We start from the raw sequence: 13577 nt of genomic DNA, 5'->3' as shown, positions 1-13577 counted from the left end.
AAGATAGCGAACACTGAGTGAGCCCACCTACCGTGTTGTACTAAGGCTCTGCTGAGTGTTGAGTTACGGAAATGCTGAAGATGTAGCCCTCCCTGGCAAGGGCACTGTCCATTGGGAGGGTGGGACGGTCACCAGTCACTGATAACACAGACACAGATATACTGCGGTTTCCCCGAGAAGGCACCAGAGAAAGAGACAAAGTGACAGGTGAATCAGGAGGGCCTCAGGGAGGAGGTGACTCCTCATAGGAGGTTTTTTTTTTTAAGATTTATTGATTTATTTCAGTGGGGGAGGGGTAGAGGGAGAGAGAATCCTCAAGCAGACTCCCCACTGAGCATGGAGACAGACGTGGGGCTCGATCCCAGAACCCTGAGATCATGACCTGAGCAGAAATCAAGAGTCAGCCACTTAACTGACTGAGTCCCCCGGGGCACCCCACAGGAGGGCTTCAGGGAGGGCGAGCAGTAATGGAGGGAAGCACGGTGGGTGGCCAGGGGACCAACTTTGTCTGGAGCAGGAGTGACCTACAGGCTGCAGTTCACCTCAAGTCTGCCGTGCTGGGTTGAGAGAGATTCTGAAGCTAAGTGGGCACTCACGGGGAAAGAATGCAAGGATTGATGAGCAACTCATTCATTCATTCATTCATTCAAGAACTATTTGAGGACCTATTATGTGCCTCGCACCGTCTGGAGAATCCTGCAGTGCAGCTTCCATCCCAATGGAGGGAAACAGGCAATGGGACAATTAAGGAGTAAAATGTATGACATGCCAGATGGTAAAAGGCGCTCCGAGGAAAGATGAGGCCGGAGCAGGCGGGGGTTCATTCTATGTGAGGTGGTCTGGGAAGGCTCTCCCACGGTGGCATTTGATCAGAGACAAAAGGAAGTGAGGTGTGGAGTCCAGAGAAAGAGGGCTTCAGGTGGGGGAGGGGGAGAGCACATGCAACGCCCCAGGGGGACACAGGGAACATGAGGTCAGCAGGGGACCCATAGGTCCTTGTGGGGCCATGGTGGGGACCTGGGCTTTTCCTCTGAGGGACAGCAGGAGTGGGGCGCTGACCAAAGAAGTGCATGAGCTGACTTGGGCTGTAGTAAGCCTGCCCTGTGGCAGCCTGGGGTGGGGGGCAGTGAGGGGCAGAGAGAGGTGGGGCACCAGGCTGGGCTGGCAGTGTGGGGGTGGGGAGAAGGAGCGGGAATCTAAATGTATTCTGAAGTGGGAGCGGACGGTGCTTGCAGATTCCAAGACGGTGCTTGCAGACTCCAAGACGTGGGTCCCAGCACTTGGGAGGGCGGGGCTTCGACAAGTGAGGGGCAGGTTCCGGCTGGGTGGGAACAGGGGCAGCCGGCACTGAGGTTGGTCGGCAAAGGTTGAAAAGTCCAGGGATGAATCTGAGACATCCCCAGGGCACGGTGGAGCGGGCAGCCAGACACGGGAGTCTGAAGTCCAGGTCCCAGCTGGGGACACACATTTGGGTGTCATTGGCTTGTGGAGGGCAATTAACCCATGAGACAGGAGGAGATCACCCTGGGAAGGGATGTAGACAAAGAGGAGGTCCAAGGATTGAGCCCTGGGTTCCCCCAACCATTTATTATTTGGGGAGATGAGAGGGGACCAGCAGAAGAGCCAGGGAGGGGGTGCACAAGAGAGGAGTGGGACAAATACAGTTCCTGCAGAGAGGTGGGCACAAGCCTGGTGGGAGAGGCTTACACTGGCAACAAGAGAGAGAAACTCAAAAAGGCAAGTCAGAACAACTCTTCCCAGGAGCCTGGCTGTACGGGAGAGCCTCAGTGGTGCCCCGAAACCCAAACAAGAGGCTCAGAGGTCCCCACAAGTCATCCTCCCACGACCCACCCCCGTGGTGGCCAAGGGGAAGCTGTTTACTGCAGGGTGGGGGACAGTGGACAGAGCTCAGTCTGGGCTGGGTGTCCACAAACAGGTGCTCAGGGCCGGTCAAAGCGCAGGTGGAGCCAAGGGTGAGAAAAGAAAGGAGCCTGGGCCAGAGACCAGAGCCAGGGCCCCGTGCCAGGGCCCCAGCCAAGGCTGGCTCCCCGCATGCCGCCGTGTTCCAGGCATGGGAGAATTCGGAATGCAAACTCTTCATTAAGAAGATCGACTTCTCCTTCTCTGTCTTCTCTGCACTGGGAGCAGCTCTCCTGCCACAGCCCCTCATCCGCTGAGAATGGACGCCTGCGCAAAGCTGGTCTCCACCCCCTTCTTGGTCGGGAGGGCCTCTCAGCTGTTGAGCCCATCACTGTCTGCAGCGGTGTTAAAACCACCGGAGACACCGACAGATGAGAGCCTAGCAGCTTGGCAGCCCCACGTCCCCTGACCTCACATATTCCTAGCCGGAGCTTCCCAACCAGGGCCATTTCAAGGGACATGGACACAGCAGCCAAGTTCACTGGGGCTGGGGCTGCCACGGTAGGGACAGCAGGCTCTGGGGCTGGAACTGCCATTGTGTTTGGGAGTTCATCATTGGTGATGCCAGGAACCCGTCTCTGAAGCTACAGCTCTTCTCCTGCGCCATTCTGGGCTTTGCCCTCCCGGAGGCCATGGCGCCCTCATGCCTGATGGTGGAATTTCTCCTCCTCTTTGCCACGGGAAGGAGCCATGTCCACTTCCCATAGGTCTCGTCTGCCCTGTATGTTCCTTTTCCTATGCTTCCAGGCAGCCCGGGGAAAGTGGTTGGCTCAGGGTTTGACAGAGGGAAGACAAATAAATACTGTATAAATGAGAAAAAAGATCTACTTCTCAAGTAGAAAGAGCACATATTTGACTTCACACGTGTTTCACGTGGTTATGCCGCTTGGATATTTAGACTTTGAGTCCGCAGACTTCCATCTGGACGCTTGCCCCAGACCCTGCCAATGTTAGGGTTGACCTGGGAGTGGACAGCATGAGTGATAGGGTGAAGACAGGGTTGTTTTTTGGTGTGGTTCAGGTTTTGTTTGGTTTCTAAGATGGGAGAACTAGCATTCTCTCCCAAAGAGTGAACCCAGGGAGGGGGAATGGGTGGAGCAGGTTGAGTGTGGACTGCAGGAGGGATGGGGTCCAGCGCACGTGCACGTGTGAAGGGCCGCCCCACGGGAGACTCACAGGTACCCCACCCACAAGACCAGCAGGGAAGGCAGCATGAGCAGGTGCAGGGCCCAGCAGGAGGGTGGGTGGAGCATGTGCATGTTCTCCCATGATTCCTTCTGTTATTTCAGGGCAAAAGGAGCACCACAACGGGCTACAAATAAGGGCAGAGGGCTCTGAAGGTTTGCAGAGGGAGGAGAAGGTGCGAAAGAGCCCTCGTATATGGAAGGGGAGCAAGGGGACCCGAGAAATGTAGCTGCACTGCCCAACAGCATGCTGGCAGATGCATTTTCCCAAGATGGCCACAGCAACATCTCCCATCCCACAAGCCCTTCTAGAACCTTCCACTCCCCGACTAAAGAGTGGAATCTAATTCCCCTCCCCTTGAACCTGGGCGGGTTGGTGACTCACTCCCAGCGATGAATGCAGTGGAAGTGATGAAACGACACGGGAAACACCTCCATCCTGTAGAACACTCCTGCTGGAGCCCTGAGCCGCCATGCTGTGAAGAAGCCCAAACTAGTCCATGCAGAGAGACCACACGGAAAAGCTACGAGGTTATGGAGAGGGAGAGATGTCCTGCCAGGGCCCAGATGCTTCAGCCCCAGCCACCACGTGACTGCCACTCTCTGAAACCCTGAACAGCCCAGCTGAGCCCCTCCCAACTCCATGACCCACAGAATCCACGAGAGATCATAAAATGATAGTTGTCTAGGCCTTTACTTTATGGCCCAGAAATAGCTCATCGAAACAAACACCTAGGGCCAAGTTGAGAGTTATGGTCGTGAAATTCAGGTGACACCCCCTTGGCCTGATGACACACAACGCATTTCTGCAGAGACAGAAGGCGGCACAGCTGCTCCAAGCTTCCCTCCCTGCCTCCAGGAAGGAGCAGAGGATGAAGAGAAAATGTCAAGGGCATTGTGTCCTGGATGTCAGGCTAAGATGTCTGGACTTGACCTGTAGGCTACTGAGAGTGCCTGCAATGAGAACTATTTACCTTCCGTGCACCTGCCGGGTCCTCTCTGGTTTTAGCAATACAGAACACAGCCTCCATCCTCAGATGAACTAGGGTGGAGGAAGACAGGAGCCTTCCCAGAGGCCTGAGGACTCGGCAGGCTGGGTCCTCAGCCTTTCCCATTTGCCTGAGGCCTTAGGCACACGGCCAGTGGAGTAAGGAAGGGCTGGAGATTGGGGAGCCTCGGTGCTCCCATCTGAAAAATCCACTCGAAACCTCTACGTGGTCTTCTGCTTCTGAGACTAAGGATGCCACCTTTCCACACAAGCATTGCCACATTGCCCAGGGCTCCATCCTGTAAGCTGGACAGGCAGGAAGAGGAGGCCTGGCCCTCATTACGTTATAGGCCTTGTTCAGGATTTTTAGGTTCCAAGTCACAGAAAACCCAACTCAAGTTGGCTTTAAAAACTAAAATCTGTGTGGGGCGCCTGGGTGGCTCAGTCGTTAAGCGTCTGCCTTCGGCTCAGGTCATGATCCCAGGGTCCTGGGATCGAGCCCCACATTGGGCTCCCTGCCAGGCGGGAAGCCTGCTTCTCCCTCTCCCACTCCCCATGCTTCTGTTCCGTCTCTCGCTGTGTCTCTATGTCAAATAAACAAATAAAATCTTAAAAAAAAACAACAACAACAACAACACACCTAAAATCTGTGGGCTGTGTAGTAAGTGAAAAGCACTACGGGTATTTGAGGTTTCAAGCAAAGCTGGATCCAGCCTTGCAAACAGGGTGACAAGACCTGGTTTCTCCGCCTCCATCTCTTGGCTCCATGTTCTGGCATTTGCGCCTGTCCCGGGCTGGCTCTCCCTTGGGGGGGTCTCAGTAAGGCCCCCAGTTGGGTCTGGGTCTAACCTTCTCTTCACATCCAGTGGAGAGAGAGCCAGTCTACCTCTCGGAGAGCTCAAGTAGAGGTCTTTGCTCCGATTGGACGACTTGAGTCACGTGTCCATCCCTGAGCCAATCACAGTAGCCGTGGGATGGGCTATAGTAATTGGTTTAAACCAATCAGGGCCCACCTGGACCAGACACCGAGTCTACCCCACCCGGCGGTGGGCTGGGAAACTTGGGGTCCTGTCAGGAGGGAGGGAAGGGAATGGATGCCAAGGAAGGAACCACTCAGTGTCTGCCACCGTAGGACACACTCAAGAACAACAGACGAGGACCCAAGGCATGTCCCTCAGTCCGCCCAGCAGAACCTCCTGGAGAGGGCGCGCTCTATCAGAGAGGAAGTGGTTGAGCGCCGGAAAGGGGGGACTCTCCCATCAAGGCTATTTCCAGTACCATCTGGCCAGTCTGGAGCCCCGGGATGGGGGCAGCACCGTTGGCCAGAACCCAGGGACTGCCTGGGACACTTGGGCAGCTGGGGACTGAGTAAGCTGGGAAAAGTGCAGGCTGGAGAGGGCTGGGGCGGGGGAGCCATCTGACTCTTCCCGAACACCAAAAAAGGGAACAGGAAAGGTCAGCTTAGGCTCCAGGAGGGATCCAAACAAGTAGCGTGACAAAAGCAGACAGGCCGGTCTGGGCTCAGCTCGGCTGGGTCTTTCCATACCTTGTTCAGCCAAGAACCCAGGGAGCAAGCCTGGGGAGGGATTACCCCACTGCTCAGATGGGGAGGTCGAGGCTCTGAGAAATGTAACTCACCCAAGGTCACCCAGAGAGGTGGGACAAAGCCAGAATATGAACCTGAGCTCTCTCAGGCCAGCCTCCTCCCTCCTCCCCCCCCCCCCCCCTCCCCCACCCCTTCTGGTAGCTCAGCTCAGAGTCAGGCCCATCCCACACACAGTAATGTGAGGGTGAGGCCACTGGTTGGGGGGACATTCAATCCCCCCATGGCCCCTACTGTCCGGAAAATAGTGAAAGGGGGGCTGCAGGGTCCAGTTGGCCCAAGTTCAAATCCAGCCTCTGCCACGCTGTCTGTATAAACGTGGGCAAGTCAGTATCCTCATTTACGAGATGAAGAAATGAACACTTCCCTTAGAAGGTGGTGGGGAGGAAGGATTGCCATCACGTGTGCATGGCGGCTAGCACGTGCAGCCCATGCATGGCTGCACTCCTCCTCCCGTCATGGAAGGAGTTTGTAAGGTTTAATTCCAATATCATAGCAGAAATGCTGTGATCTGCTGAGCCCGGTGCTGCAAGATGGAGCCTGCGGGACTCTTCCAAGTAAACACCGAGAAACAGAATGGGGGTGGGACTTTGGTGAGAAATTAACCTGTGGTACAGACGCGGGATTCCTCGCTTTCTGGGAGGGAGTCAGGCCCAATTCCAGCGCTGTCCCCCGCTGCTGGGCGGAAGTCCAGACACTGCAGAATCTGTTTCCACCCTTTCCCTGGGGACTGCGGACCGGAGCAGGACTTTCATCCCCTGAGCCTGGACTCAGTAGGAGCGAGGAGGCTGCAGACAGGGGGGCATTGTCCATCCTGGCCGGGCCAGATCCCGCCGGGGCCAACCCATCTGGGGCACAGGGTCTCCATGGACCAGCCCAGCCATGTGTGTGTATTGACAGGGGGGGTGTTTGTCACAGTTGCCACTGGAGACCCAGATTCTACCACTGGACACTCTGTCCAGTGTCCCGACGGTGACCCCAGAGCATCTCCGACCAGCAGGCTTGGGTGGGGCCTGGGGAGGACAAAGCCGCCTTTCGCTGCTGCCAGCTGGGTGGGCAGAGTGCGTCAGCTCATCGGCCAGCCAGCGAGACCCGGAAGCCCGCCTTGTTGCCCCCTCCCCCACACTCCATCACCACTCACGTCTTGTTTTTGTCATGACATGATATGACAGAGGGTGCTTGTCAATTGTGCAGCTGAAGTCTCTCTAGACCCCGGCCCCTGCCGTCCAGCCGCACAGCCGCTGTCCTGCTCAGCACCTCCATGGCACCCCCTCCCTGCTGGGGTCTCACAATCTGTCCTGCCCCCCCCGCAGCCAGGGGGAGCTTTCAGCAATGCAGTTCAACCACATCAGTCCCTGGTGTCAAGTCCAGTGAAGATCTGCAAAACATACACCTGACAAAGAACTCATTTCCAAAATATGTAAAGAACTCCTACAAATCAATAAGAAAAAGAGAGGCAGCAAGTAAAAAGGAGCAAGAGACTTTGAGTGGGCCCTTCACAACAGACGTTCTGCAAGTGGCCTCTAAGTCCACAAAAACATTATTAGTCGTCAGGGCAATGCAAAATAAAACCACAACAAGGTATCACTACATACCCACCAAAACTGCTAAAAGGAAAGGTAATGAAAATATCAAGTGTTGGCAAGGATGCAAAACAACTGGGACTCCCAGAACACTGGTGCGAAAGGGAGCGTATCTGGTGCAAGCACTTGGGAAAATGGTTTGGCATTGTCTCCCCTGGACCCAGGAATCCCACCCCTGGGTTTATGTCCAACAGAAATGCATGCATACGGCCATTGAAAGACACGGACAAGATCATTTGTTGCAGCTTTATTCACAGTGGCCAAAGCCCAGAAATAACCCAGATATCCATCAACAGTGGAATGGATGAAGGATGAGCACAGAGCCACCTGGACACATCCCACGCAGTGTTGAGAGGCAGAAGCTGGACACAAAGGAGTCCACACCGTGGGATTCCATTTATGTGAATCTCAGAAACAAAATTGCACAAGTCAGGATGGTGGTTATCTTCATGGGGAAAGGAGGCAGAGTGCCTGGGGAGGGGGGCACAAGGAAGATTTCTTGGATGCTGATAATATCCTGTTTCTTGATCTAAGCCCTGGTTACACTGGTGTGTTTAGCTTGTGAAGATTCATCCAGCTGGACACTGAATGATACAGGCATTTTTCTTTACATATTTTACTCCTCAATAAGAAGTTAAAAAAAAAATCCTCCACCTACACTGCCCAAAGTCCTCCATGGCTCCCAGCAATTTATTGTCCATCTCCTGGACATGCCATGCAGTTCTCTCTGCCTGGAACTCCCTTGTCCAGTTGGAAAACACTCTGTTCTGGGGTCACCACCACCACCACCAGGAAGCCCTCCCTCCTGGCCCCAGACAGAGGCGGTTTCTCTGTCCTCAAAGAGCCATAGGCACCTTCATTTCAGCCCTTATTCCTCTGATGGTCAGGCCACAGCATTTACTGAACACTTGTTATGTGCCAGGCACATACACTTGTGGGTAAACAGTCATAAGTAATAGGTTACACTTCAAAAAAATTAAATAATTGCAGAAATAGACACTGACAAATTGCAATGAATGCCCCGAAGGGAAGTCCAGGAAGTCAGTGAAGAATAATGCTGGGGGTGGGGGCTGGTTTACGAGGGGCTGAGCACAGAGACCCAGAGAACAAATAGGAGCCAGGCCAGGAGACGGCAGGGAGGGGGAGGGGTGGCGGGAGCGCATCTACATCAGTGATTTTTCATCTCAATCCCCAGGAGCAAAGCACAGGGCCGGGCCCATTAGATGTCTGGGAGATTTTAGGGATGGATGAGTGACTGACCGAACGTTAAGAGGCCGAAAGAGACAGGTGGGGAGATCAGAGGCAGAGGTATAGGGGCATCAAGGACACTGGGTGCCCCTTCACAAATGTGCACCTCCAGCTGACTGGAAATGAGGTTTGGGGCTCCTGGAAGCACAGACCCCATCACCTCCAGCAGCGAGTGTGCAGAGGCCCTGGGCCAATCATTCCTTCCTTGGTTCGTTTTCACAGTTGGTAAATATTAATTGAGTATGAACTGCGTGCCAGGTCCATAGTAGGGGCCCTTCCCTTCGTCCCTCATTCATTTCCAATTCCCAGTGACTATTTCAACTTCCGGGATCTCTGGACATTTAAGTCTCTCCCTGCTTCTGGATGTTTCCCCGCCCCATACCCCCAGTCCCCGTCCACCGGACCAGGCAGGACTCTCCCGTGATCACGGGGGAAATCCCAGGGAAACTTGGGTTATACTGTCTGGCTGTTTGCAAGCCCGAACATGATTTAGAGGGCGGTTGTTCTCTTCGCCAAAATACTGTCTGCTTTATCAGAGAATTCCCAATGCTATTTTCGTCTTCCCAGCAGGATTTCCCAGACACCGCTGGTGGGGGCATGAGCAGGTATTGCTCTCGCAGGAGCAATAAGCCAGGCCTGGAGCAATCATGACAGTGGGTGCCCGAGAGCCAGCCACCCCTTGCCTCGGTGTAAACCTTGGAGCACGTTACACCCGGGTCCCCAGGGAGCATGGCCGAGAAGTTTCCGGCAACACTGCTAACAGCAGCTATGAAGTGGAGACAACCAGGCGTCCCTCACGAGGGAAATGCGTAAGGAATGTGAGGGATGCATGTGGAAGGGAGAAGACGTAGCCCATCTGTAAAACAACATGGGTCAAACCAAAAGACCTGGTCCTGAGTAAAAAAAGGAAAATAAAATGGGATGTCAGACGTGATCCCATTTGTGTAAACTTAAAAGGGATACACACACTCCCCAAAAGCTGCATGCTTGTTGAGGGTATATATTTAAGAGCATATTGTGAGTACATTCGAAGAGGAGTCTTTGGAGGGAGGGGATTAGGGGTAGGTTCAGGAATGAGGGGAGATGCACACACAGACTTTATATAAAATAAGAGAGGGCCTTGCATGGACAGTGAAAGCATATGAAGAACAAAAGATTTTAGTTAACGGAACAATCTCCACTTGAAATAAAAAGTAAAATTTAAAGTTAAGTTGGACTGCTTCTGAGAAGTAGTAGATGTACTTTTTATTATTCTTCCCACTAAGCGCAAATAAAACCTTAATCATGGTATATAAAACAAGCCCGAGGAGGCTCTGAAGGGAGGGGAGAAGGCAGATTAGCTAGGGATCGCAGGACCCAAGAAACAACACAGCAATGAGTTTCTTGGTTGTTGGAATTTTTTTTTTTTTATTTGCCTCGTATATCTCAGACTCGAAGCTGAAGAAGCCAGCAATCTGGAAATGCCAAGAGGTTTGGCTATCACCCCCCCGCCAAAAAAACAACAAAAGCCTACTCTATCAGCCAAAGAACCAGAAAAGAGGCAGCTAGCAAGACAGAAAAATTTTAGACAATAATTGGTATACTCCAGCCAAACCCTTCAGAAAAATCTGTGGCCCCATCCGTGCCAGCAAGACCACGTGGGAAACCTAGACATCCCCCTTCGGCAGTGTATAAGGTGCTCCAATCTCCCTGCCAGGGTGCTATCAGGGAAGGCCAAATAGTGGGCTGAGACTTGCCTCTCCACCTTCGCAGCAATAAGGAGCCTCACCAACTCTGGCATCAACAGAGGTCAAGTGGGGAATTCGGGCTTCTAACCCGATTTGGCAGTAATGAGGCACTTCACTCACTTCCCCACTTCAGAAGCATCCCAGGCGACTAGCTAAAGCAGAAGGCTGCACAAAATTCAGAGTCTCATCCCATAATGCCCAAAATATCCAGGCCTCACTAGAAAATCACTCATCATGCCAAAAGCCAGGAAGATCTCAAGCCCAATGAGCAAAGATGCCCACACCAAGATAAGAGAAGTGTTATGAACACATCTGAAACAGATGAAAACAAAAGTCTCAGCCAAGAAACAAAAGATATAAACATTTAAAATACCATTTATAGGGCGCCTGGGTGGCTCAGTCATTAAGCGTCTGCCTTCAGCTCAGGTCATGATCCCAGGATCCTGGGATGGAGCCCCGCATCGGGCTCCCTGCTTGGCGGGAAGCCTGCTTCTCCCTCTCCCACTCCCCCTGCTTGTGTTCCCTCTCTCGCTGTGTCTCTCTCTGTCAAATAAATAAAATCTTAAAAAATAAATAAATAAAATAAAATACCATTTATAGTTGCTCAAAAAAAAATAAAATAAAATGCTTAGGTGTAAATCTAACAAAACACGTACACAGGACTTGCGTGCTGAAAACTCACGGAAAGCTGATGAAAGAAATCAACAAAGACAAAGAAATGGAAAGACATACTATGTTCGTGAAGATGACTCAAAATGGTGAAGATGTCAGTTCTCCCCAAATTGGCATATGGACTTAATACAATTCCTGTGAAAAACTCCAGCAAAATGTTTTGTGGATATAGATAGACAACATTATTCCAAAACTGATATGGAAGAGAGGTACTTTCCATTCCAGTGGGGGTTGGAGGAGGGGAGGGAGGAAGGGGGGAAGGTGGCTGGGGAAGGGGGTGGTGAGGCATCCGGCAGAGTTGGGGTCCCCGGGCCCTGAGCTCAGTCCAGAGGAAGCGAGACTGCCCTCAACAGGGCAGTCGGCGGGGACAGATGGGACCATCTGCCTGACCGCAGGTGCCCCCGGATGAGGCCGCTCCACGCGCCCAAACCGACCTTATAATCAATGGATAAAGTGGGGAAGATGTGGGATCACTTCAAATACAGGTGTCAGAATCTCTTCGTTCATGAGGGAGGGAGCCGTGGTGAAGATGTGGACATGAACTCCAACAGATGTTTGTGAAAGAGAGAAACATCAGTATAGGAGACTCAGCTCCTTAGCAACAAAGCAGTCCCTTAAGAGAAAACATTGCCTTGCAACTGAGAATAAGCCCTTCCAAGAATTCTTCTAGGAGAAACCAAAACTGTGCCACTAAAATTCCTCTGGTTGTTGAAATAAGCAGTGACAAGGATAATGATTCTTGTGTCACCTTAGGAGTGAGATTTGCAAGAAGAGAGTCCTACTCTGGGCATGCTCCGTGGGGTGGGAAGAAAAAACATTCCTGTTCTACAAAGACACAGAGTGCATTGGATACTGATAAAAAGTTTGGTAGAACTTCAAAGGAGAGAGAGGGTAAGGCGTAAGCTCCGTCCTTGATATGGACTGGTGTCCGCAGAACTGTCGGAAGCCGCCCTCTGAGACAGAGGTTGCCGGACGCTGTGGGCTTGTGTTTTCCCATGAGAGCTTACAGCAAGCAGTCAAAACCCCTCTTTTCTAATAAAAGAAAAATACACCTTTCTGATTTAAGGCTTGAGAAATGCCCATTTCCTTTGGGGCTGAGATTTAGCCCCAAAATGGCATTTGATTAAACAGCATACAGCCCCTTGTGAGCCCACACTCAAACTTTTTTTGATACATTTGATCCATCGTTGGTTTCTACAGAAGATGAAGAAGATAGGCTTCGAGAGAGAAGGTGGCTTAGTATTGAAGAGGGGGTTGAAGGTCAAGGTCCCAGGGTCCTGGGATCGAGCCCCGCATCGGGCTCCCTGCTCAGCAGGAAGCCTGCTTCTCCCTCTCCCACTCCCCCTGCTTGTGTTCCCTCTCTCCCTGTGTCTCTCTGTGTCAAATAAATAAATAAAATATTAAAGAAAAAAAAAGAGGGGGTTGACCCTCCTCCCAATGCACAAATACACACATTTGAGGCCACCTCACAGGTTAATCCATTATGTAAATTGGGACCAAAGTCAGCTCCTGGAATGACTGAAGTAAATGGGGACAATCCTGCAATTCCACAAGCTAATTGTGACTCAGAAGAGGACAACCACCCTGTGTCTGTAGTCACGTAGGCAGAAGGGACGTCAGGTGTCTGGAGACAGCCATGTCCACATTCACATACAGGGAGCTTGGAAAGTCCCCATGCAAATTGATTACATGCACTGCCGCGTGCCGACTTGCTTCAGATCACAGGGAATCCCTGCTACTAGGGAGAGAGGGACCGTTACAAAGCAGAAGCCCTCCTCGAAGGGAAACCGAAAGGCTCATTCCTGCTCAGGGACTCTGCGCAAAAGGACAACCTCTTCTCGGTGAGCTTCTGTGGCAACACAGACCCCTGCATGCCCAAACTGAACAGTGGAATCACAAGTTTAGTTTTGACGCCCATGACCCGTGTGTATTTCACTCCTCCACTGTAACAGGACTTTTAGAACATTATAAAGATCCTAGTTCTTGCATGTTTTTTGAACCACTGCTTACTAGATCACTCAACAGGACTTTCCCTTTCAGCCTGCGATATATCTGGCAGGCAGTAATCTGTAGATGACTACCTGTGATGGAATTGATGGGCTCCCTTTACCATCAATGTTGCAGGATTTTTTGAAAGAGTGTCATTATACGCCAAAAGCTAGAGTTCGCTGGTTAGAACGAGAACCAGTCAAGGCAAAGGAAACTCTCCTGTCCCCAAAGGGCTTTAACTAGATCGGCTTTTATGTGCATCAGATGGTACACCCAGATAGTAAGCACACATATCGGTGTTAGTTTTTTTTTCAGTACAGTGTATAGGCTTAGTGTTAGTATCTGTCAGATGCGATCTGCTGTTACTTACTCAGATAAATGTGGTGCCTATTGAGACAACAGAAGACAGACCTACAGATGTTCAAGAAGGCTACAAAAACATTTTGTCGATTGAGCGAACTGTTCAGTTTTTAATGACTGTTGTGATTGAGTGAAACAACTCTGGGGCATTTGCTATGAAGAATTCTATTTCTTTCTCTTTTTTAAAGATTTTATTTATTTATTTAAGAGAGAGCATAAGCAGGGGGGAGGGGCAGAGGGAGAGGGAGAAGCAGACTCCCCGCTGAGGAGGGAGTCTGATGTGGGACTTGATCCTAGGACCCT

General features: G+C 51.8%; 2 pseudogenes; both read left to right on the top strand.

Annotated features, from left to right (window-relative positions):
- Nucleotides 1-2128: 2128 nt before the first annotated feature.
- On the top strand, nucleotides 2129-2627 carry LOC110578210 (annotated as a pseudogene).
- An 8742-nt stretch (nucleotides 2628-11369) lies between these two features.
- LOC110578212 lies at nucleotides 11370-13157 on the top strand (annotated as a pseudogene).
- Nucleotides 13158-13577: the final 420 nt, after the last annotated feature.

This window comes from Neomonachus schauinslandi, chromosome 5 (genome assembly GCF_002201575.2).
Source record: "Neomonachus schauinslandi chromosome 5, ASM220157v2, whole genome shotgun sequence".
Lineage (NCBI taxonomy): Eukaryota > Metazoa > Chordata > Mammalia > Carnivora > Phocidae > Neomonachus > Neomonachus schauinslandi.
This window is presented reverse-complemented; position numbering and strand designations above follow the sequence as displayed.